General features: G+C 39.1%; 1 long non-coding RNA gene and 1 pseudogene across 1 annotated transcript; both read right to left on the minus strand.

The window, feature by feature from the left end:
• Positions 1-817: 817 nt before the first annotated feature.
• Positions 818-11,238, minus strand: LOC119507109. Its single transcript, XR_005211137.1, has 3 exons — positions 11,102-11,238; positions 5,596-5,650; positions 818-854 (listed from the first exon to the last, which is right to left on the minus strand). It is a non-coding gene; the product is annotated as an uncharacterized LOC119507109 (long non-coding RNA).
• Positions 11,239-12,881: 1,643 nt separating this feature from the next.
• Positions 12,882-13,467, minus strand: LOC119507187 (annotated as a pseudogene).
• Positions 13,468-23,528: the final 10,061 nt, after the last annotated feature.

The raw sequence follows: 23,528 nt of genomic DNA on the forward strand, positions 1-23,528 counted from the left end.
AATCAATTTATAATTCATTCTTCCAATATGCAGTACTCAGAACCCCTAGGGCAGGCATGAGCCTTGAGGAAGTAGTATACTGAGGCTCATAGAGAAGCAATTTTAAATACTTGGAGGTACAAGTTTTATCACCTCTTTTGCCTCTTGGTTTTGCCAACTTTTATTATAACTCATCAAGATAGAAAGAAGAAATAATACAACTAGAGTAGCAGAGCCAAAAGTATAATCAAAAAGATTTCTCTTTGGGGTGATGAAAAGTTTGGTAATGGATGGTGGTAATGGTAGCACAACATTGTGAATGCAATTTTACCACTAAATTGTATACTTGAGAGTGGTTAAAATGGAAAAATTTTGAATTGTATATATGTTACCACAACACAAAGAAAAAAAACACAAATGGACTATGAAGGAAGGACAGGGACACTGGAAGTGTATCAACAGCACAGAATAGGCTTTCTCAGGGCCCAGAATTTTTTTGAATACATTTATGGACTGAGTCAGGCCGTCTGTTTTTTGTACTCCTTCCCCATTCATTACCAACACATCTAATTATAATACAGGTGATGAATTCAGTTCATCTTAAAGAAACAAAACACGAAATAACAGGGACTGAAGCAAGAAATAATTTATTTCTCTTGCACGGACTGGACTAAGTACAATGGTGCACAGTCATTAGGAAGCCAGGCCATCTCACCGCAGTGCTGCAACCTCATTCAAAACGGCTGCTCCAGCTCTAGCACAAGTGCCAGGATAGGGCAGAAGCACAGCTCTGGGGTTTACATATCCTTCCTGGAAGATGCCTCCCACTTCAGCTCACATCACATGGACTAGAATTTGATATGTGGACACACCAGCTGTGAAAGAGGTAAGGGATTTAGTTTTCCTTCCAGGAAATCATGTCTCCAGCTACCATTTGGAGGTTCTGTGATTAAAGAAGATGGGGAATGAATATTGAGGAAAAATTATCATGATCTGCCTAGGAGCCAATATCTTTATTTTGGTTAAGTAACGATTTGAATGATTTAATTACTTATAAAATCTCAGTCTCCTCTTCTTATGCTCACATCAACTTTCCCCTTAATGGGAGATGATTGATTAGCTATTCCCTATAAAACCATTTATAACAAAGACATGGTTTTAGGTAAGATACCATTGAGCACAATATCTTGGATATCAAAAGTCTGTATTCATATAAATCACACTAAATAGCCTATTAATACCATGCCACATAGAAAAATATGATGTATACTAAAGTTCATGAAAACTGATTATTTAAATTTAAATAATATTTTGGTAGACACACACAAAATTCAATCTTTAATTGCACTTGAGCATCATCTGGGGAGTTTGTCTTATTCTTGTTGTTGTTATTTATTTTATCTTATAAAAATTCCAGTGCCCAGCACACACCTCAGACCATTTAATCCAGAATAGGGTGAGTGTAGGAACAGGGAGTGGGATTCAGGCCTCGGTATCCTTTAAAATCACCTTCTAAAGCACAGGCTCACAGCCATAGTAACTGCTAAGGAAGCTTTAGAATACAAGCATTAAGCATCATGTCACTGATGCAATTAATTGAACATAAGAGAAAAGTGCAATTAAGAAAATCTATGAGGTGATCGATCTCTATGTGGAAGACTTTTACACTACATACATAGTGTATTAAATACATTTCTGTCTGTCTTTCCTTTGAAATCAGGTACTTTTTTTTTTCTTCCAGGCTAGTTACATGAAGCAATTGCAATGTGCTAACTCGTAGTAACAAAGTATTTTTTAAGTGTAGAAAGGGGCGGCTAAGCTGTTCAACATGATAGAAAATATAATATTTAGTTACAATCCTTAGGGTCTTCCCAAAAGCTATTTCAATTCTACCTGTTGGCACCAGGTGGCTGGGTATGTCAGAGCAGCCCACCTCTCTCCACACTAGTCAGGCTTTTTGGTAATTCCAGCCTTCCTACTCTCAGAGCACAGGAGAAGCTGGATAAAGCCTTTCCCCTAAAAAAATAATGGAGGGAAGAAGGCCTATGAGTACATATGCAAAGACTTGGATTCCACGCCTAGCTCTGCTTCTGACTACCAGAATGATCGATCTCTAATCCTCACCCTCTCTGAACCAAGGAATTCTAACTTTCCACTCAGCACTTCTCCAATTTGGAGAGAAAAAATTATTAATTCATATTTCTGTCCAAATAATTGCATCAGTCCTCCCATGGTCATGGGTTATACCAGAATAGAAGCAATAGCTAGAGGGAAAATCCTCAATTTGAGTCTCTCCCAAGCCCCCCTGACAATTCAAACCCATTAAGTTAAGGGAATGCGTTTACAGTGCACTCAGGGTTTATGCACACAACACTAAAACACCTGGCACAGGTTCTTGCCTTTGTGGTCTCTAAGGAGGACTGTGCTTAAAGCTTTTGAGACTGTCTAAGAGATACTGGTCATGGGGCAGATAGTTGTCCAGTGGCCCAAAGGAAGAAACCTACTTCAGAGTGAGTGATGGAAGTACTGAACTTCTAGGGAGGTAAATCTCACAAAAATGCAGATTCTGAAGTTACATACAGAAACAAGTCACAGAAAACCAGAGAGTCATAGACGCAAAACAGGCCTGAGGTGTGTCTCAATTGCCAGAATAAAGAACAATGCACAGCCTTGAAAGTGAAGCCAAGATACTTAAAGTTTTCGTACCGAGTTGCCTATAACCTGTTAAGGGCTCTGAGTGAGAAATGGCATGAGATTAATTGGAAGAGCACTGAGAGTCTAGAGAAGCATGTGTCAGAAACAAGAACACCAAAGAAAGCCTTCCAAAGGCAAGACCAGATGAAAGAAAGGAATTGATAATAAGATCAGAAGAGAATTAAGTTAAGATAGATATTTTAGGCAGAATGTATACCAAACATCTATTCCCCTTTCTTGCTTACTAGAGAAGCCTAGTTTTGTTCAGGGCAGAAATATGCCTTGCTAGGAATACTCAGTCTCACAGTTCCCTTGCACGGGCAGGGAGAAGGAGAGCAGGGTCATGAGTAGTTCTAGCCCATGTGATGAGCAAGCGCTGGCCTGTGCGATGCAGGTGGAAATCCCTGAGGAGAACTGCCTGTCCCAAAAAAAAAAAAAAAAAAAAAAAAAAAAATCTGCTGCTGACCCTTCCTCTTCCTCCAACCTGGAGTATGAATATGAAGCTACAGTGGGAACATTCATCTTGAAGCCATGAGATGGTAAATGGGGAAGCAGTAGCCATAAGGTAAGGATGGTCGGCAGAAGGGAATGATCAGAGGGGCAGGGACATGGAGATTTCACTGAGGCACCAGTCCACCCGGAGTGCCTACTCCTGGACTGTGTGTTTATAAAGGGGAACAAGCCACTATTTGATTAAACCATCTTATATGCAGGCAATCAAATCAAATACCACAGACTATAATATCCAATAAGCCACAGAACTCATTAATTACAGCATAATAAACTCTATAACCCACAATGCTGAGGAATTGAAAAGCCTGGAAAACCTGTACAACCTATCCAACATCTGTTCGTACGAACCACGCAAATTCCTCTTGATGGTGACACAATCTCCCTTGAGATTAAAAATATCAGAACATCCGCATGGAACCAAGTGTACTCAGAACTTTAAGACAAATGTGGTGAAATGCTTTGGAGATCCTTACTGAGCAGAAAAATGTTTATGTCATTTCTGTAAACAATGGAAGACAGATAGAAAGAGGCTAAAATTAGAATCATGCCAGAGCCTTGACATTTGAAATGATATTAAAACTACAAACTGGCACTTATAAATGACGAGAAGCACACAGGAGACAAACACATCTGCCTCGTGTAGCTGACTAAAGTCTGAAAGGAAACACTGAGACTCGGCAGTTAGAGATAATGCCTGAAGAATTTGAGATTAGTTGAAGAGAGACAAACAGGAAAATGCTATTTTTCTGGTTCATGAAGAGGTATTGAATCCAGAACATTTGGCTGCTAAAACAAATCATCTCCCTCCAGGCTGCATTTTATTGATGGTTTGGAGTGGCTACCAACTGACTCCTGTATGGACAAGCAGAGCAGATCAACAGGTGGCTTTTTGCTGCGAAGCCGCTGTTTTCCCAAGTAGCTCAATTCTCCCAGTAGTGTGGCTGAGCCTGGCAAGATTCAACCGCATACTGCAAGCACTGTCGGCATCAGTGGAAGTGCAAAAATGAAAAGGCCACTTTAGCCCAAGCGTTATTTTTGTTAAAATAATCCAGACCTCACGGGAGCTTCAGCACAGAGAAGCTGCCAGCAAGGCTTTCAAAACACACTTTTACCCAGGGGTGTGCTTTAGTAAATCTTTTACTTTCCATCCAGCCAGGTTGACTCTTTCTCCCCCTTCCCTTATAAACTCATGGAATCATGAACCCTGATCAAGGGTCAGCATAAACTCTGTCCCCAAGAGCTGACTGCTGCCTTGCCATTACTGATCCAGGATAGACCAGCAGAGCAAACACGGTCTCTGAGAGCTGGTTTCTGTGTGGCACGTCAGCTGCTACAGCCCACCTGAGACACCATCATTTCCTGACAAATGAAGCGAAGTTGTGTAGACAATGAAAATTTTTGTAGTGAAGAAGGGTTTAAAGATTTTTTTTTTTCAACCCGCTAAGAACTCGATTAAGAGTCTCCTGTCAGAAATTATGTCAGGAAGCCTTACTTGAACAAAGATGAAAAGCACTCTATGGAAAGAAACTTGAATTTTGGTTGTGGCTGTGTGGAGTAGATGAAGAAAATCCCAGACACGCTATTCTTTGGAAAGGAAGGCAGCGTGTTATAAAAGTGAGACAGACCTCCATCTGAACACCAACTTTTCTCAAAACTAGCTGTGTGGTCTTAATCCATCACCAATATCACAGAACCACAATCTCTATCTGTTAAAGGGCATGAGGGTAGCTACCTTGTAGGGATTTAGGTAGGATTAAATGAGATGACATCTGCTAAGTACCTAACACTTTGGTATTAGCAGTTGCAGTGCAGTTATCATTTGCAATCTCTAAAATGTAGCTAACACTGACTTCATGAGAAAAATATAGGTTCATGATTAAATCTTTACCATAAGAAAACATTTTAGATCATATAAAGAAGATTTCTGACCTTAGATCTGAGAATTACAGAACACATTGATGTTAAGAAGATCCTGGCTTACTCCAAGCAACAAGCTAATTGGTGAAGACAAAGTTCCATTAGACCAGGACAATCCACTGTTCCTGGACCCAGGGAGGCAAATCTCACCACCAGGGCATGGCTTAGAGATGTTTCCCCAGACCAGGTGTCATCAGGGGCTGAGGTAATGAAGAGTGAGCCAGGATGGGATAAAGCAAATAATATAGTGCAGAATCAGGGTTGAGGGTGGAGGAGAATTGTTTGTCTATCAGGGTTGAAGAAAGAGAAAGAAGTGTTTGATTATCAGGGTTCAGAGTAAAGGAAGAATTGTTTGTCTAGAACATGTGAGTCCTAAACACCTCTTGAGGTCTCAGCTATGAGTGTTGGCTGAACAGAGTAGAGGTATGGAAATCCAGGGGACAGCAAGCTTGTGAAGTCTTTTAACAATGGCTTCCATTATTGAATACTCACCTGGACCCAGGCAAGTTGTACACATTATCTCATTTCAGACTTCTGACCTCCAGAACTATAAGAAAATAAATTTGCACTGTTTTAAGCCACTAAGTTTGTGATAATTTGTTACAGCAGCAATAAGACATTAATACATTGTCTGCCTCAGCTAAAAGCAGGATACTACCCAAAGCCAGATTGGGAGAATGAGCACAACAGAAATAGGAGACAGTAACACTATTTCCCACTGAACTACAATTCTTATCGAACTGCTGGTGTGGTGGTGCTCATAATAACCAAAAGAGGTGAGGATCTTTGTCAAAGCAAATCAAATAAATAACAAGATGAGGATCTTGTTAAAACAATTCAGTTATCCCTGGACCCACACTTGCAGGTGGCACAGTAAGAAGTCTCAAAGAACCATCCTTAAATTCCTCAGTGGCCCAGAGCCCAGACGTTCACTGCCCTGATAGCCTGAAAAAATGAGGCCGCTTAGGATACCCTCCTACAATACAAGTATGCATGTGAGAATGCTTATTTCCTTTCTTTTTTTTTTTTTTTTTTTTTTTTTTTAAAAAAGGGAAAACAGAGAACCAAAAAACAATCATATCATTCCTTCAGGTAAAAAAAAAATGTAAAAAAACTTCTCTAAATCATAATACTGTGAAACTCTGAAAGATTACCCCAACCCTCATAATATGTAGTACTTACAAGGATGTTCTTTTAATAGGAATGACTTTGTTTTCCTGTATGCATTATTTTGAGCATTATGTGCTATGCAAGCAAGGCTGACAGCTGACATTTTAAAGTTGCAAAATGAAACCCTTTACTCCTTTATTAAGAAAAAAATCTTTTATCTCCTAAAAGTCATCGTGCTGAAACAGATGTTTGAATGATGTTGAGTGCTATTTTTGTGTCTTCAGTTCTAAGTTTTGCCTTGAAGATTTAACAGTTAAGAGGCAAAAAAGCTCAATGAGCTTCCTTAGCAGCAGGCAGAGCCTAGCTAGTAATATGTCTTACACACTTACACAAACACAGGCACACTCCTACCCTGCCCTATCTCTCCAACACCGACTGCCTTTCAGCCCTCCCTAAGTGCACAGGCTGCAAATTTTATCTAAACAGAGCACTGACTACTGTGCAAAGAATACCAAAAGTGCAAACACACTCCCCCTTTAGTTGTCTCCATCTTTTTTACACAGTAGGTAGAATCCCACATTCCTGGCTTATCATCCTATAAAACTCAGAGCAGGCAATTTAGGGTATCTCACAAAATATAAAGGTTTTAAATGGGGAGACCTAACCACAGCTGCACTCCTGACCACATTTTATGACTATTCCATTCCTGTTGAGTCCATCCACCTAGTTTGCATTCCCCTGTAGCATGAGAATTGAATGATGCTTTTCCCAGATGAGTGGCTTGAGGCAGGGTCTATGGCCCTTCTCCAAGGAGCACACAGGACTACACACATGCTTTTTCAAACTAGCCACCTGACAAAACCGTGATTTGCACCCATGCAAGGTCCAGTTTTTTGTGGCAGTTTAAATTAGAAAAAGCAAAAGAGAATAAACAAAAGCAGGTTGTGCCTAAAATAAATGTGATATATGCAATATGGCTAATCTCCCATTTCCCTGCCCACCTTTGATTCCTGGATCTGCAAAGGTTCCTAATCTGAGGTCACTAAATAGGTTTGGGGAGGGAGATGATTTCCTGCTAGTATATGCAAGCTTGTGGGGGTGTGGAAGGAGAGGAAAGAGCTTTTAGCAGATTCTCAATAAAAGGCTAAAACCCACCTTAAAAAAGTTTAAAATTAAATTGAGTCAGAAATATTCTCTTTAAACCCTCCAACACAGATCAAATTATTTAAAAATCATCTTTTACATCTGTGTTGTAACCTCAGTTGTAACCAAAGTTTTAGTTTTTCTTCTGTGTCCAGGAGAAAAAAATTAAAGTAGAAGAAAGGGAAAAACAAAGGAAGAGGAAGAAAACAGACAAATTGAAGTGTAAGACAGACCAACCAGATTCAGGTGTAGAGAAAGTAATTTCTAAGTGAGACTCAAACAAGGAATTGTTACACTCATAGAATGTAGAGCTAGAATGATCACTTATTCCAACATTCCTTTTTAAAATGAAAAAATTGAGAATCAAAATGGTTTAGTGATTTATGAAAGAACACAGAGCTAAGCTTTCACCTGGTTACTCCATCTTGCATCTTAAAGATTTCAGGACACAAATGCAAAGTGTTAATAATAGAGTGGTATATGAGGAATCTATTTGTGTATGAGTTTCCTATAAATCTACAACTTCTCTAATAAAAAAAAAAAATAGCTAACTGGCCAGAGTGAGTGGTGGAGGCAAGGATGACACTTTAAATAAAGAAATCACCAAGCAGAGTTACTCACAGGCTCCCTACAGAAGGTTTTAGCTTTCAGGATGCTATGGGTACAGAGAAACGTGTAGTGGTAACTGAATCAACACTGAAGAAAGGCAAATAAAGATTTTTTTATGTTTTATTTTATGGTGTTTACTTGGTTGTATTGCTCTTCTTCCTACCTACCACTATACCCTGAGAGTCAGGAGAGCTAAGTTCAAGAAAGATTTTTGCATTTGCTTAAATATTAATTCAGTTGTCTCATGTATTTCTTTGGCATCTGTGAGCATGTTATTGTTTAAAAATATATGTTCTTGGAGACCATAAAACTAACTGGTCAGAACGTGTTGGGGTGTCAGGGTCATTCACCATGACCCACACACTCACATACTCCAACATGCATTTTGAACAGTTTTCTTTCCATGGTCACAAGGAATGTTGGCAAGACAAGCATCCAAACACCCTAGGCTGCAGCCTCATGTACCCCTGCCCTTGGCCAAGCTGCCTCTCTCTCTGGAATTCCCTGCCTCCCTTGTCTATCTAGTGAACACCTGCTTATAGTTCCTTTTTTCCCCTCACCCACCAGTGGCAGAAATGGATCCCCTTTCCTCACCAAACAGTAAAGTCCTTGAAGGTGAGGACCACGTCTTATTCATCTCTGTGTACCCAGCAATGGGCAGAGGGTCTGGCACATAGGAAGAAGTCTCTGATTATGTAATGGTTGAACTAAATGGACTTAGTTGAACTAAATGCTATAATGGATTCAGAAATTATTCATCTGACAAGCAGTTATTGATCATCTACTGTATACCAGGTCTATGCTATGGGAAAGGGATTATACAGTTGAATAAATCACACTTTGTGCTTAACAAGGAACTCTCAGTCTAATGAAAATGAAGGCAAATCTGCTACCTCTATGGGAGAAAAAAAATATCTAAGTTTATTCCCTTCTGATAATAGGTCAGAGATAGCATATTCCTGAGGCTAGAGTTTTCACACCATTCTTAAAGGACCCTCTTGTCTGTGCTTGCATTCCACACCCAATGAAACTTATAGTTAAATTCAGGTTAGTAGAGTCCTGGAAATATTAGAGTTGGGAAGGGGAAGTAGAAGAGAGAAGAGAAGAAGAAAATTAAATCTGATAAAAAGAAAAATAATAAAGATAATCAAATTTTACATTCAGAGATTTTGTTCTATTTCTTTGTCTCAAAGTGAAGACCAAAAGGAGAATTTCCTTTTACTCTTTAGAAAATCCATAGCTGGCCCAGAACACCAGGCACGTATTCAGTTCCCACCTCAAGACTTCATTTATAGCATTCTCCTCTTTTTAAAAATGGATTTCTGTAAAATGTTTCATAATGTGGATTGGTTTCTTTGGGGTCTGCCTCTGTACTATAGCTGCATTAAAAAAAGACATTAATAACTTCTCCGTTAATGGGTTTTTCAGAGTCTCCAAAGACTCACCTTGTACAGTATAACTTCCTCCCACTTAGCCCCCTGGCTAAATCTTGATTGCCCTTGTAAGACATCTTCAGGACATATTGCTTAAGTTAAAGATTGTCCTTATGAAACATAACTTCTCATACAATGCATAATACGTGCTTGTGAAACGGCAGAGCTTAAGTGCCATTATTTAGTGTGTCATTTTGCCTTGGTCCTGTGATACTCTCCACTCTCAGAGAGCTGACCCTGCCTGGTAAATGGAGAATTTCAATGACAGAGGAAGCTGGGCTGTCCCAGACTTAAGAGATGACTTTGAACTGGTTACTTAATATTTTTGCCCTTTGCTAAGACACTGTACTCAACTCATCAACCATCAGTTTCACAGGGTGTGGTGACGATTTCACAGAAAAATTCTGTGCAATTTTGAAACCTATAGAAGAGGGGGGAAAAAGGTACCATACAATTAAAATTTCTTAAGTATATATATACATGTATGTACATGCACACTTAGGAATTATACTTAGGAAATTACATATATAATTTCTACATTTATTATATATATATATATATATATATATGAAGGAGGTGAAAAGGGTCTCAAATTTTGCTCCATAAAGGCCATGATACCAAAGAATTGAAGCCATTGGAGGGCAGGCACTATGATGGACTTAGGTTTTATCAGTGCTTCTAGTTTAAAATCTTAGCCTGTTCTGGTAGCAATAGAAATCAAGTCTGCATCTCTCTAAATATTTGCCATTAAGAAAAAAAACTGAATTCAGATTCTTGAAGCTGTATGTACCCTGGAAAAACATGTTCTTAAATGTAATCCATTCCTGTGGGTGGGAACCCATTGTAAATAAGACCCTTTGATGAGGTTACTTCAGTTAAGGTGTGGCCCAGCCCAATCAGGATGGGTCTTAATCTTATTACTGGAGTTCTTTACAAGTGGAGTGAAATTCAGACAGACAGGGACAAAGTCACAGAATCAAGAAGCTGAAACTCAGTGGAACCCAGAAGAGAAAGGAAAGGCCAGGAAAGGTCACCATGTGCATTGCCATGTGACAGAAGAGCTAAGGACTGAGAATTGCAGACAGCCAGCCCCAGAACGCCACAGTCTTCAGGGAGGAAACATCACTTTGACGACACTTTGGATTTTTTCCCAGCTTCAAACCATGAGCAAATAAATTCCATTATTTATCCCAACCCATGTCATGGTATTTGCTTGAGCAGCAAAGGAAACTAAAACAAGATCCCAAACCTCTTTTCACTAGAGCAGGAGTTCTTAATCTTTTTTTGAGTTATAGACAGCTTTAATAACAAATATTTAATAATTTAAGAAATGGACATAAATGCATACACACAACAGTCTGCATGTAATTTTTGGAGGATTACAGGCCCCTGGCAGCTAAGAGTCTCTATTCTTGAAAATATTTTTAAAAGCCTTATCTCATAGTCTTCTATTTTATCTCCACATTGGTGTTTCTTTGTTTCGTTTTGGACTATACGATCTTCAGAGCTAACCAGAGAGCACTTAGTCATTAAATCACCACTGAAATTAACAGGTAACTGCAGTGGTAGTTGTCTGACTCACCAAGCTGCCCTTAGAGAAATGGCAGTCTGGTTAACAAAGCAGCACTGGTTTTAGACAGATGACAAAGCATTTGTGGCATCAAGAGCACTTTCAAAACAAATGGCTGTCTCATGCTACTCACCATTCTGTCATGAGACTGTCAGAGGCTGCCTGTGAGTCGTTCACATCTGAGGAAACTTGTCCAACTGCACTCACAGGAGATGACATCTATCAACAGCAACAGTCTCTGCAGACCTCCAAGTATTGCACCAAACGTTCAAATGCAAACATGATAGAGAAGATGTACTGGGACAGCATCTGCAAACAAGCTGCAGACAATAAAAAGTTGATCCCAAAATTTGGATTCATGTTGTTTTTCAATATAGCATAATGGCTGAAAGCACAGGTTTGGATTCCAACAGGCCTCATTCTGCCTGTTGATTGTCCTTGTAACTCATTACTGAACTACCCTTGTCCTCAGTTTTCCCTTATGGAAAATGTGGACAATGGAAAATATCTCCAACTTCCAGGGTTATTAAAGTAGCAAATGTACCAGTAGGAAACGAACTCTGTAGGTAACAAGTTTTACAAAGTGCCTAGCAGACATTATGTGCTCAAGAAATTCAAGAAATATGACAACAAGCAGATGTCAATTGTCTTATAAAAGGAAGCTATGTAAGTTCTAAGAACTCTAGAGTGATAGTAGATTTTATGTATCCTAAACAGTTTGGAATAATGAAATCAAAATTAAAATGGTATCTCTCTGATTTACAAATTGTACAAATTTTGAACTGAGAAAAATAAAAATTCTGAATTCAGAAAATAAATAAGATAAAATATATTTCTCATCTTTCTGCATTCAGTGGGAGCTCACATTGAACATAAAAATTCAGCAACATTTGCCTGTGTGCAAATATTTGTACAATTTGGGGGGGTTGAACTATGGAGTATGACACAAGGAGCACTCCAACAACTGTACCAGGGAGAGAGGGCACTTCCTGCTCATTCTGCGCTTAGTCATTAAAGCAATATGGGGGGCAGGAAATGCTTTAAGGTTCACTTACACAGAAAGTAAAGAAGGAAGGGAACATTTTCTGAATTGGGAAAAACCTGTCTAGCTCCTTGCAAAATCTATAAGGCTTTCCTTCTTTCACCTGATTCTGGAGTAACTAATATGTGAGGAAAAAAAAAATCATGCTTCTCCAACTGTACAAATGCCATTTCCCCTGTCTGGATGTCATTCCTCCCTTCCCTTATTGGCCTAATAGTCCTTCAAGACTCATGCTAATAAAACCTACTTTCTTTAATTTCTCATAAATCCCTTAGCACCTCAGCATTCTCTCTCTCTCCCTCTCTCTCTCTCCCACCTCCCTCTCTCCCTCCCTCTCCTCTCCTTCCCCCTCTCATCTTTATTTTTCCACACTTACTATTGTATGACCTTTTAGCAAGTTCTTGATGCTCCATGCCTCAGTTTCCCCACATCCAAAATGTATATAACAATGGTACCCACCTCTGTTTTGTGAAGATTAAAGAGATTATAAATATGATGCATTTGGAAGAGTGCATGGCATATTATAATTGCTTAATACAACTTTTGTTGATGTATTTTTATTAGCATACTACATTGTCAGTGACTTGCATGTTTCACACATCTTGAACAACCTTCCAGATCTCATTCCTTTTATCAATAGTGTAATATATGCAAAGTTCCATAAAATAGCTAAAGGCATTTGAAATGCCATGCTATTTTTTTTTTTTTTCTAGGTACCAAATTACTTTATTTGAAGGAATGGTACAAAATGAAAGAACTTAGTGGATGTTGGTACAACTTACAGAAAAGGTAAAGGTAAACCCAATATGCATGCAACTGCCGTGGTGACCACAGAAGTCACCCTGTGACTCTGGGGAAGATACCATAAGGCTTAGCTCTCATCATCACTGTTTCCCAGAGTGTGTTTGTCAAAGAGATACTCTGCCAAGCCAGAATCCAGGGTCCCCATCTTGCACAAGTTGGTTACATAATCACCCAATTCTTTGATGGACTTCACCTGCTCATTCAAGTAATGTGTCTCAATGAAGTCACACAAGTGAGGGTCATTTTTGTCAGTGGCCAGTTTGTGCAGTTCCAGTAGTGACTGATTCACCCTTTTTTCCAAGTGTAATGCACACTCCATTGCATTCAGCCTGCTCTCCCAGTTGTCTTGTTCTGATTTCTGGATAACCTGAAGGAAGATTTGGCCACTGCATTGGTTTTGCAGCTTCATAAATTTCTCATTATGTTTCCTCCTCATGAGATTGGTGAAGAAAATATTTAGCAAAGTTCTTCAAAGCCACATCACCATGATCAAAGTAATAGGACATCGGCAGGTAGACGTTAGAGGCGTAGAGCTCCAGGTTGATCTGGCAGTTGATGGCGGCCTCTGAGTTCTGGTTGTAGCTCTGGCACACCTGCGATGGGGATGTGGTCGTCATAGTGGTGGCTGAGGAGAGGAGGAGGCGGCAGCTGCGTGGCGCTGGAATGGTGGCAGAGGGCTGCTCGGAGTGGCCGGCCGATGGAGGGCGAGTGCCACGTTCCCTTCAAGCACCGTTGAAACAGGAAACCCCGGCGACTCTCCATGAAGACGTCTGGCCGCCATGTTCTTTAAAAATGTTGGACTGAATTTATGATTCAGTGATGAATTTATGACTTTTCCTATCAAATATTGTTCTTTTAAAACAGACATTATTGAGGCATAATTTACATTCAATAAAATATACCCATTTTATGTGTGCATATTGAAAAATGCATACACCATTGTAACCACCACTACATTAAAAATATAGACTGTTTCCATCACCCGCAAAAAAGTTCCTTTTTGTAACCCTTTCTATTCAAGCCCATCCCACCCCACCCAAAGAAACTACTGACCTACACTTTGTCATGATAAATGAGATTTGCCTGCTCAGTAATTTCATATAAACGGAATCACACAGAATGATTTCCTTTTTGTCTTCTTTTGCTCAGAATGTTTTTCAGATTCATCCTTATTGTCACATCTTTCATTAGATAATTCCTTTTTATTGTTGTGTGGTATTCCATTGCATGGATTTGCCATGATTTCTATAAAACTTCATCTGTTGCTGGACATTTGTTTGTCTTCATCTTTTGTCTATCATGGATAAAGCTGCTCTGAACATTTGAATACAATTTTTTATGTAGACATACATTTTCATTTCCTTTGGAGTGGAATTGCTGGATGATATGGAAAGTGTATGATTAACTTTATAAGAAGCTGCCAGACTATTCCTCAAAATTGTTGCGCCATTTTGAGTTCCCACCGACAGTGTATGATTTCTGATATTCCACAACCTCACTTCATTAGACATAATTCTTTACATTTCCATAGATATTTCAGAATAAACTTCTGAATTTCAACCGCAAAAATCTTGCTGGGATTTTGATTGGGATTGCACAGAATCTAGATCAATCGGGGGAATTGAAATCTTAATATTGAGTCTTAAAATCTAAATAAATCTCTATTTTGGTCTTTTTTAATTTCTCTCAGCAGTGCTTTTTAGATTTTTGTGTACAGGTCTTACACATATTTCATTTAATTTATTTATAAGCATTTGATATTCTTCTATGCTTTTTACATATTTTTCTTACTAGTATATAGAAACACAGCTGATTTTTTTAATATAAAGTTATATCCTACAATCTTGCCAGGCAATCACTTACATGTATTTTGTAGATTATAGATTCCTAAAGATTTTCTACATGATTAATCATTTAATCTTTAAAGCAAAACAATTTTCCTTCTTCCTTTACAAAATAAGGCCTTTTACTTATTTTTCTTGCCATATTGCACTGCTTAGAAGCTCTGGTGCAATGCTAAACACGAGTGGTAAAAGTGACTATCCTTGCCTTGTTTCCAATCTTCGGACATGTTTTCAGTTTGCTAAAGCTGCTGAAACACAATATACCAGAAAATGGGGTTGCGGTCGCAGTTGATTTGTCTGGGGGGGGGGGGGGCGGCCGGTTGCTGAACCCTCGGCTCTCGGCGTTGCTCGGAGGGTACCGGCGGCGGGGGCTCTTTCTCGGAGGCGAGGGCGAGGCGGGGGACTGGGCCCGGTCCCCGGCGGAGGCGTGCAAGGTGTGGAGGGTGGCGAGAAGGGAAAGACAAGACACTCTTCCTCCAGTAGGGGTAGAACAAAAGGGGGGTTTATTCAGGGGGGTAAAGCCAAGAGCGTTTATTAGGGGTGAGCACAGGTTATATAGGCTGGCATAGAGGGCGGGGGTTGTTACAAGCCAATGCTGAGGGGATAAAGGCTAGGATTGGTTCTGAGAGGGTGCGGAGGTTAGGATTGGTTCTGAGAGGGCGCGGAGGTTGTTTGAAAAGGGGCGGGAGTTGCTCTGGCAACGGTGTCTGGCAACAATGTATGCGCGCTGGTGGTGATGGGAGTTGCACTGGCAACAGGGAGTGTCCGGGCAAGATAAGGGGGTGGGGAAAAGGTGGTTCCCTCCGGCAAGCCTCCCCTAACGGTGGTATTTTGGGTGAGGAAATGGGGCCTGCCTCCGGCCTCACTTTCTCAGGCCTGGGGGGCAGTGGAGGGCGCTGTCGCCCGTGCCCACCACCCTCCCCAGGGGCTGATCAGGTCCCCCAGCCCAGGCCCGCCAAGTCGAAGCACGTAATCAGTATCCCGCATGGGGTGGCTTTTAACAATGGGGTTTTATTAGGTTACAAATTTACAGTTCCAAGACCATGAAAATGTCCCAATTAAGGCATCAAGGGGAAGATACCTTCTCTGAGGAAAGGCCAATGGCATCTGGGGTTCCTCTGTCACATGGGAAGGCACATGGCAGTGTCTGCTGGTCCTTCTCTCCTGGTTCTGGTTTCAAAATGGCTCTCTCAGTTTCTGTGGGTCCTTCTTGCATCTCCCAGGACATTTTCTTTCTAAACTCTGTCTCTCCATGAGCTATCTTAAAGGACTCCAGTAAAGGATTAAGACTCACCTTGAATTGGGTGGGTCACATCTCCATGGAAACAACCTAATCAAAAGGTTCCACCCACAACAGGTCTGCACCCACAAGAATGGATTAAAAGAACGTGGCATTTTCTGGGGTACGTAACAGTTTCAAACCAACACAGGGTGAAAATATTCGGTAAGTAGGATACAAGTTTTTTCATAAGTGTCCTTTATCAGTTTGATGAAATTACCTTCTGTTCTTAGTTTGCTTCAAGTTTTTATCATAAATGACTGTTCAATTTTTGTGAAATGCTTTTACTTCATCTATTGAGATGATTATATTATTTTTCTCTTTTAATATGTTAATATGGTGAAGTACATTGATTTTCAACTACTGACTCAATTTTGCATTCCAGAGATAAACTCTACTTGGTTATGATGAATTATCCTTTTAATACATTGTTAGATTCAATTTGGTGGCATTTTGTTAAGGATTTTTGCGTTTTATGTTATTAAGGATATTGACCTATAATTCTGACTTGCATTGTTTCTGATGAGAAATCAGTGTTAATTTTTAACTTTGTTCCCCTCTATGTAATAGTGTTTTTTCTCTTGCTTCTCTTAAGATTTTTCTCTTTGTAACTGGCTTTCCAGCTATTTGATTATGATATATCTTAGGTTGTTTATGTGTGTGTGTGTCCATGTGTGTGTTTATCCTTTTTAGGGATTAGGAAAATACTTTTTTGCCCCCACTTGTCCTTCTAAAACTTCAAATATACATATGTTAGACTGTTTGAAATGATACCACAGATCACTGAGGCTCTGTTCACTTTTTTCATCCTTTTGTCTTATGTGCTTTAATTCAAATTGTTTGTATTGCTGTCTCCAAGTTCTTAGACTTTACTTCTGTAGTGTCTAATCAAGTATTACGTCTATCCAGTTAATTTTTCATTTCAGTTATTATACATTTCAACTCCAGAATTACATGCAGTACTTTTTCATATCTTTAATTTCTATTCTTTTTATGTTCATGTTTTCTTTTAAATCTTTGAGCTGATTTAAAACAGCTATTTTACCTAAGTGTGTCCCAAGTGCCTCTCTGTTGCTTGATGTGGCCTTCTCTCTCTAGCTAAGCCAACTTGGTAGGTGAACTCACTGCCCTCTCTACTTCGTGGGACCTGACTCCCAGGGGTGTAAATTGCCCTGGCAACACAGGATATGACTCCTGGGGATGAACCTGGACCCAGCATGGTGGGATTGAGAACATCTTCTTGGCCAAAAGGGGGAAGTGGAATGAAACAAAATAAAATTTCAGTGGCAGAGAGATTTCAAATGGAGTTAAGAGGTCACTCTGGAGGGTATTTTTATATGCTATATAGATATCCCTTTCTAGGTTTTAGTGAATTGGAATAGCTAGTAGTAAATACCTGAAACTATCAAACTCCAACCCAGTGGCCTTGACTCTTGAAGATGATCGTGTAACTATGTAGCTTACAGGGGGTGACAGTGTGATGGTGAAAACCTTGTGGATCACACTCCCTTTACCCAGTGTAAGGATGGATGAGTAGAAAAAACTAAATAAGAAATAGAGTGTGATGGGAGGATGATTTGGGTATTCTTTTTGAATGTTCAAAAATGGATTAGGGTGATGAAGTCACAACTATATTATGGTACTATGAACAGCTGATTGCACACCATGGATGATTGTACGTTATGTGCATGTATCTCAATAAAATTGAATTTAAAAAACAGCTGTTTTAAAGTCCTTTTCTGCTAATCCTGTCATCTTTGTCACTTATTGTTTTTTTTCTGTTGTCTGCTTTTTCCCCTAGTTATAGGTCACATTATTCTGTTCCTTTGCCTGTCTTGTAATTTTTAATTGGATTCTGAATATTTTGAATGTTATTTGATTGAGATTTTGTTTTCTTCAAATAAGAATGTTGTGTTTGTTTTGATAGGTATTTAAGTTAGCTAGATATCAGCTTAATCCTTTTGATGCTTGTTTTTAAGCTTTGTTACAGCAGGTCTAGAATAGCCTTTACTCTAGACTATTTTAGCTCTACTAAGGTATGACCTTCTGGAGTCTCTACTATATACCCCAGTTCAACAATGTTTTTCAACAATGATTTTCAATCAAACTTGTCAAAGCTTAAATGTCTCCTAACTCATGTACTGTTCCACTGTAGTTGTTCTTTGCCCGGCCTCACAGAGTTTCATCCTATGCATATAAAAACTATTAGCCAAAGATCAAGGAAACTCCTATGCAGAATTCTTGAGTTCTTTTCCTGATTCTAGCTTCCTCATCATCTGTCTCTGCAGCACAGTGGACCCGCTGTGCTCTGCTTGTGTTCTCCTACCTACACCACAATCCAGAATGCACTTTCCAGCAGAAATCTGAGACAATGATAAGGTTCACATTGCTCATTTTCCTTCTCTCTGGGATCACAGGCCTGCTCTGCCTATTGTCTGATATATAAAAACTTATTTCATGCATATTTTCCAGTATTCTAGTTAATTACAGAAGGAGGTGACTCCCATATCAATTATTCTGTCAATGCATTTCTACATACATTTATTACAAAACATGTCACTTTGAATTATTGTCATCTGTTGATTAATATTCACCACCCTCCTAGAGCACATTGAGGTCAAGAACTTATGTCTTTCATATTGGTAGAACCCAAGTTGAGTGATATGCCTGGCATGTAATGAGCACTAAGAAACATCTGTTGAATTGAAGTATGCTATTTCTTCTCCACTCCCTATTCTGGCATCCAACATTCCAGATGTTTCCTAGCAGGATAACTTAATTTTCTTTTTCTACTGACCTTGTTTAGCCATCATTGCCACTGTTTGCCTTATATAGAGAGATCTATGTATCTAAGATCTATGTATCAATCTGGTAAATTGACCCCAATTCTATTTATTCCTTTACTTGATTGTTTGATTTTGGTATTTTGAAACACACTATATCCCAAGTCCAACTAAATTAGTAGGAGAGCAGGAATGATGTGAACTTCCTCCCTTGGCAGGTCTTTGTAAATCAGATAATATATACGAAAGGACTTAAGCAATCCCTGCCACATAAATGGTAGTTAACAAAATGTTACTATTCCCATATTCTTACTAATTGGCCATGATGGGACCAGGAATAATCAGAGAAGAATTCACTACTATTCCATTTCCAAACACAAGTGTACAGAAAACATCCAATTGTTAATTTGCCACTCGAATTTCATACCTGTTTTGCCTTCTACATTTAAAATATTCTTATCAGGATTTGATCTATATTCATTATAAGCATTTCATCCACTCATTTATTAGTTTCAGCTCTTATGCTGTTGTCAATCTGTTCTTCATACACATTATTTCCTGTTAGGCAGGGATATTAACAATAGCTAATGTTTATCTAGTAGTTACTCTGGACAGTTACAAATTTTGTGAATTTATTAATTCATTTAAAGTTCCCAACACCTTAAGACATGCACACTATTATTATCTCTATTTTTAAAATAAAAAAAGTTGAGGCCAATAAAGTCTACACAACTTGCCCAAAGTCATACAGCTAGTAAGCATAGGAACTGTTATTTAAACCTCACAGTCTTAATTGCTAATCACTACAAGATGCAACTTCTGCAAGGATGCTCTTACATAGTTCCCTGACAATGTTCTAGTCTTCATATTCAAATATTATGTGCCTTGGATTTGAATACCAGACCAAGTCATGCATTATACCAGATTCATTCAGCCCCATCTACCCTTGGACCTCAGCCATTGGCTTTACTTCCTGGCCACAATGGCCCTAGTGAAGGCTCACACCATTTATGCAGTCATTTTGCCTCATCTCCTAACATCAGGGAGTAAAAGTGAAGCTTTATCATTGCTTCTATCCCACCCATTACTGCAAAAACAATCACAGCTCTAATAGCCAGATTTAATATGGCTGGACCTGTAGAAGGCATGGCTTTTCCCAGTGGCTGTCCAAGTGACAAAATAACATTACTAAGAAGTACAAGGAGTTAATGCCCCATGGGAAGCACTTTGACCTAAGGCAGACAGACAGGAAGAAACCTACAGATAAATTATTCTCCCTTCCTCCCCACTTGACTGTTTGGGGACATAATGATTCCATACTGCTCTCTGCCTCTCTGGAGACATCCCACATGACTGAGCAACCAACTACATCATTTTGAAAAGCTGTGGCCAACTCTGTTAGGCACCACTTCGAGGTTTTCCCCCATATTCCTCACATTGCTTTTCTTTTTTCTCTCACTCTTGCTTCCCTCGGATTGTATTCCCCAATTAAGCATAAGCAAGCAAGCTTGGCTTCAGTTTCTATCTTCTTTGGCTAAAACAAGTTGCTTCCTTCCAAAAATATAGATTGATTTCTGCTCACACATATATCCTCTCCCTTTATGTATTAAATATCTACTGTTGGGTAACAAGTTACTCCAGCACTTAGTGGCTTCCAACAATAAATACTTACTACCTCCTGGTTTAAATAAGGAATTCTAAAGTGGCTCAGCTGAGTGGTTCTGGCTCAAAGTCCCTCATTAGGTTGCAGTCAAGATATTAGCCAAGGATGCAAGCATCTGATGGCTTGAATAGGGTTGAATCATCTGTTTTCAAAATGATTCAGTAGCATGGCTTTCGACAGGAGACCTCAGGTCCTCACCATGTGTATCGTGCCATAGAGTAAACTTAGGGTGCTCACAATATGGCAGCTGACATTCTTCAGAAGAAGTTATCTAAGAAATGGCAAAGGAGAAGTTGTAATTCCTTTTATGACATAGTCTTTGAAGTCAAATACCATCATTTCTGCCTCATTCTATTTATCAGCAGTCATTAAGTCTGGTCCACACTCAAGATGAGCAGAAATAGACTCACCTTTTGAACGGAAGAGTGTCAAAGAATTTGTAGACAGATTTTTAACTTCGCTACACCTTGTTTCCCTAGTTGTCAAGAATGGATATTTCAAGCCATATTACTAGGGGCATAGTCAAGAGAGTTGACATAGATTGATGCTAACTGTCCTGGAAGACAACTAGCTTAATACAGTCACTAAAACTCTGCAGTGCTCTATCTATCTGTCTTGCTGTATTGAACTATCATAAAGGATTCACACATGTTTTTAGATTTAATTTTGGTGTCCAGGAAAGCATGCTGTAACCATTTTTGGTGCAGTCTTCCTTTGATCTCTGTTTCCTCACCAATCAGATCTATATCTGCATATTATAATCAACAATTGATCAATAATCACTGAATCTACTATTGGTAATGAATGTTATAAATATTATTGTTCTCATTTGTCAATAATCACAAGGCTATCAGAAGAATCAAACAAGTTAGCAAGTGAAAAATGACCATAATGCAGTGTTCAATAAGTGTAGATGTTCAATAAATGTTTCTCTCTAAATCAAAACCAAAAGAAATCTAAACAAACCACCCATCCGCCAATAGCTTCTGGCTATTTCTACTCAAGTCACTGGAACTATAATCTTGTAGAGTCAGACCATATAACCTGCTTTTTTTTTTTCCTCTGCCCCAAATGGTAATAAGTAGCTTGTCTATTTTACCTGATATTTCATTGACACAAAACATATAAAAATAATATCAGGTAGACCATTTCTGCTGAACTAACTTCTTTCCTATTTCTATCCCTTTGACCTTGTTGAAACATGAAATGAATCTCTTTCACACTACAGTTTTAATGAGGTTATTACCCTACATATCCAACTAGATGATGGCTTAAGTCACAAATTTTCTACTTCAAGATTTAGCCCCTCAGATATGGAAATAATTAACCTTTTAACTTAAAATAAACTTTAATTGCTGATTATAGCTTCATCTTTAAATTTATTATTATTATCACTATTATTTAGGATGAAGATTTTTGCATGCATATAAAGTGCCTTGTGGGCAGCCACTCACTAAAGAGTTTTATGTCTCTTGTTTTCCCACAAACAGCCAATTTTTAATTATTGTGCTAATAGGTGACCACATAATTGAAATTAATGAGCCAATAACTGCATCCTACCATCCAAAAGTCTTTCCCTTCCTCTTTACAACAATATCTACCACACTTAAATAACTTAAGTTTTATCTCCTCTTTCTACCACCTATGTTTATAAAAGAAGTGCTAATAAGTGCTAATAGTCAAAAGTAGGACAACTTGAAGAAGAAAACCAATGAGCCTAGTATATCCCAAAAATGAATATTCATTCCTCAAATAAATAAGAATAAACCGCACTTCCTAGCATGACAGCAGGGTGGGAAAAAATGTTACAGAGTGGTCATTATAACCACCAAGATACAGTGTTTTTAACTACACCAATAAATAGTTATTAATTCATGTACCAACTTCAATTCATTTTTCAAGATACTAAACACTCTACTGAAAAGAATTCAGACCCAAGGACATAGGAGAGGGGGAGTGGCGGACTGTCTTACTCTATCTAGACTTGAGAACAGCCTTACTCACAATAAATTGCTTCAACACTTTCATATCCATCATGCTGACTTAATTCATATTAAACCTCACCTTTGAGTCAGCTGTGCCTTTCATTTCTGTGATGTAGATTACCATTCAGCATTACTTACCTGCACCCCACCCCCACCCCAACCTAGCTGCCTCTGTGGATTCCTAGTAAACTGTGCTCACCCCCAAAGGAGGACAGCAGCAATGAGAGGAGTCAGTTGGAAAGTTCAACTGAAAAAGGGAAGCAGAGAAGAAAACACAACAGCAGTGCTCTACGGGAACAGACAGAGATAGTCATGGCTTTGGAAGGGACTTATAATTCTCAGGAAGGGGAAGGATAATGCAAGTTTGCTGTCCCTTGAAACTGGCTGGTGACTCACCATTTTAAGAATTGACCCAACTTTCCATGTGGATCTACTCATATGCCAGAGAACAGGACAAAATGGGCTTCTCCAGTGACCATAAGGGCTGGGCTCTGCCTGACAGCTTCTAGAAAGACACTTATTTGTAGAAAAGTTACAGCTATTCTATAATTGGCTGATGCAAAACTAACATGCATTCAACAAGCATGTTTATCCAATGGCTGGGTTTATGAAGTACTTCCCATTTTTGAAGAGGTAGTAACCTTTGCCGTGATCCACACACCCCTCTGAAAGTTGGCTCAAAGTATCCATCTGGCTTATCAGGGAGGGAAACCAACAACTTCTCTCAAGGAACCAGTTAAACTACTTGACAATTACTTTTCTTAGAGCAACAAGAATCACCCTATATTCCTGAAAGAGTAGTCTCCCCCCATGGCTCAGCACGTAGCTCCCACAAAGCATTTAGTCACCAGGTCCTCTCCAGCATCCACTTCTTTAATGATTGTTTTGCCCTTCCAGAGCTGACTCAGACGGATGCCTAAGGCCCCAGCTCTTGATACGCCCTAAATCTTGAATGTGCTTCCAAACAAATGCCCAAGAGCAGAAGGCCCATTTACCGTAAAGACAAATATATTTGTTCCCATTTCAGAGTTTCAGAAAAAGTCTACCAGTTTGGAATGGAAAGAGGAGAAAAATATCTTTATATTATTATGCCATGTACACAATTTCAATCGAAGTAATGAGGGATAACAAATTTACACCAAAAACTTCCTTCTCCAATT

Source organism: Choloepus didactylus, chromosome 12 (assembly GCF_015220235.1).
Source record: "Choloepus didactylus isolate mChoDid1 chromosome 12, mChoDid1.pri, whole genome shotgun sequence".
Taxonomy (NCBI): Eukaryota; Metazoa; Chordata; class Mammalia; order Pilosa; family Megalonychidae; genus Choloepus; species Choloepus didactylus.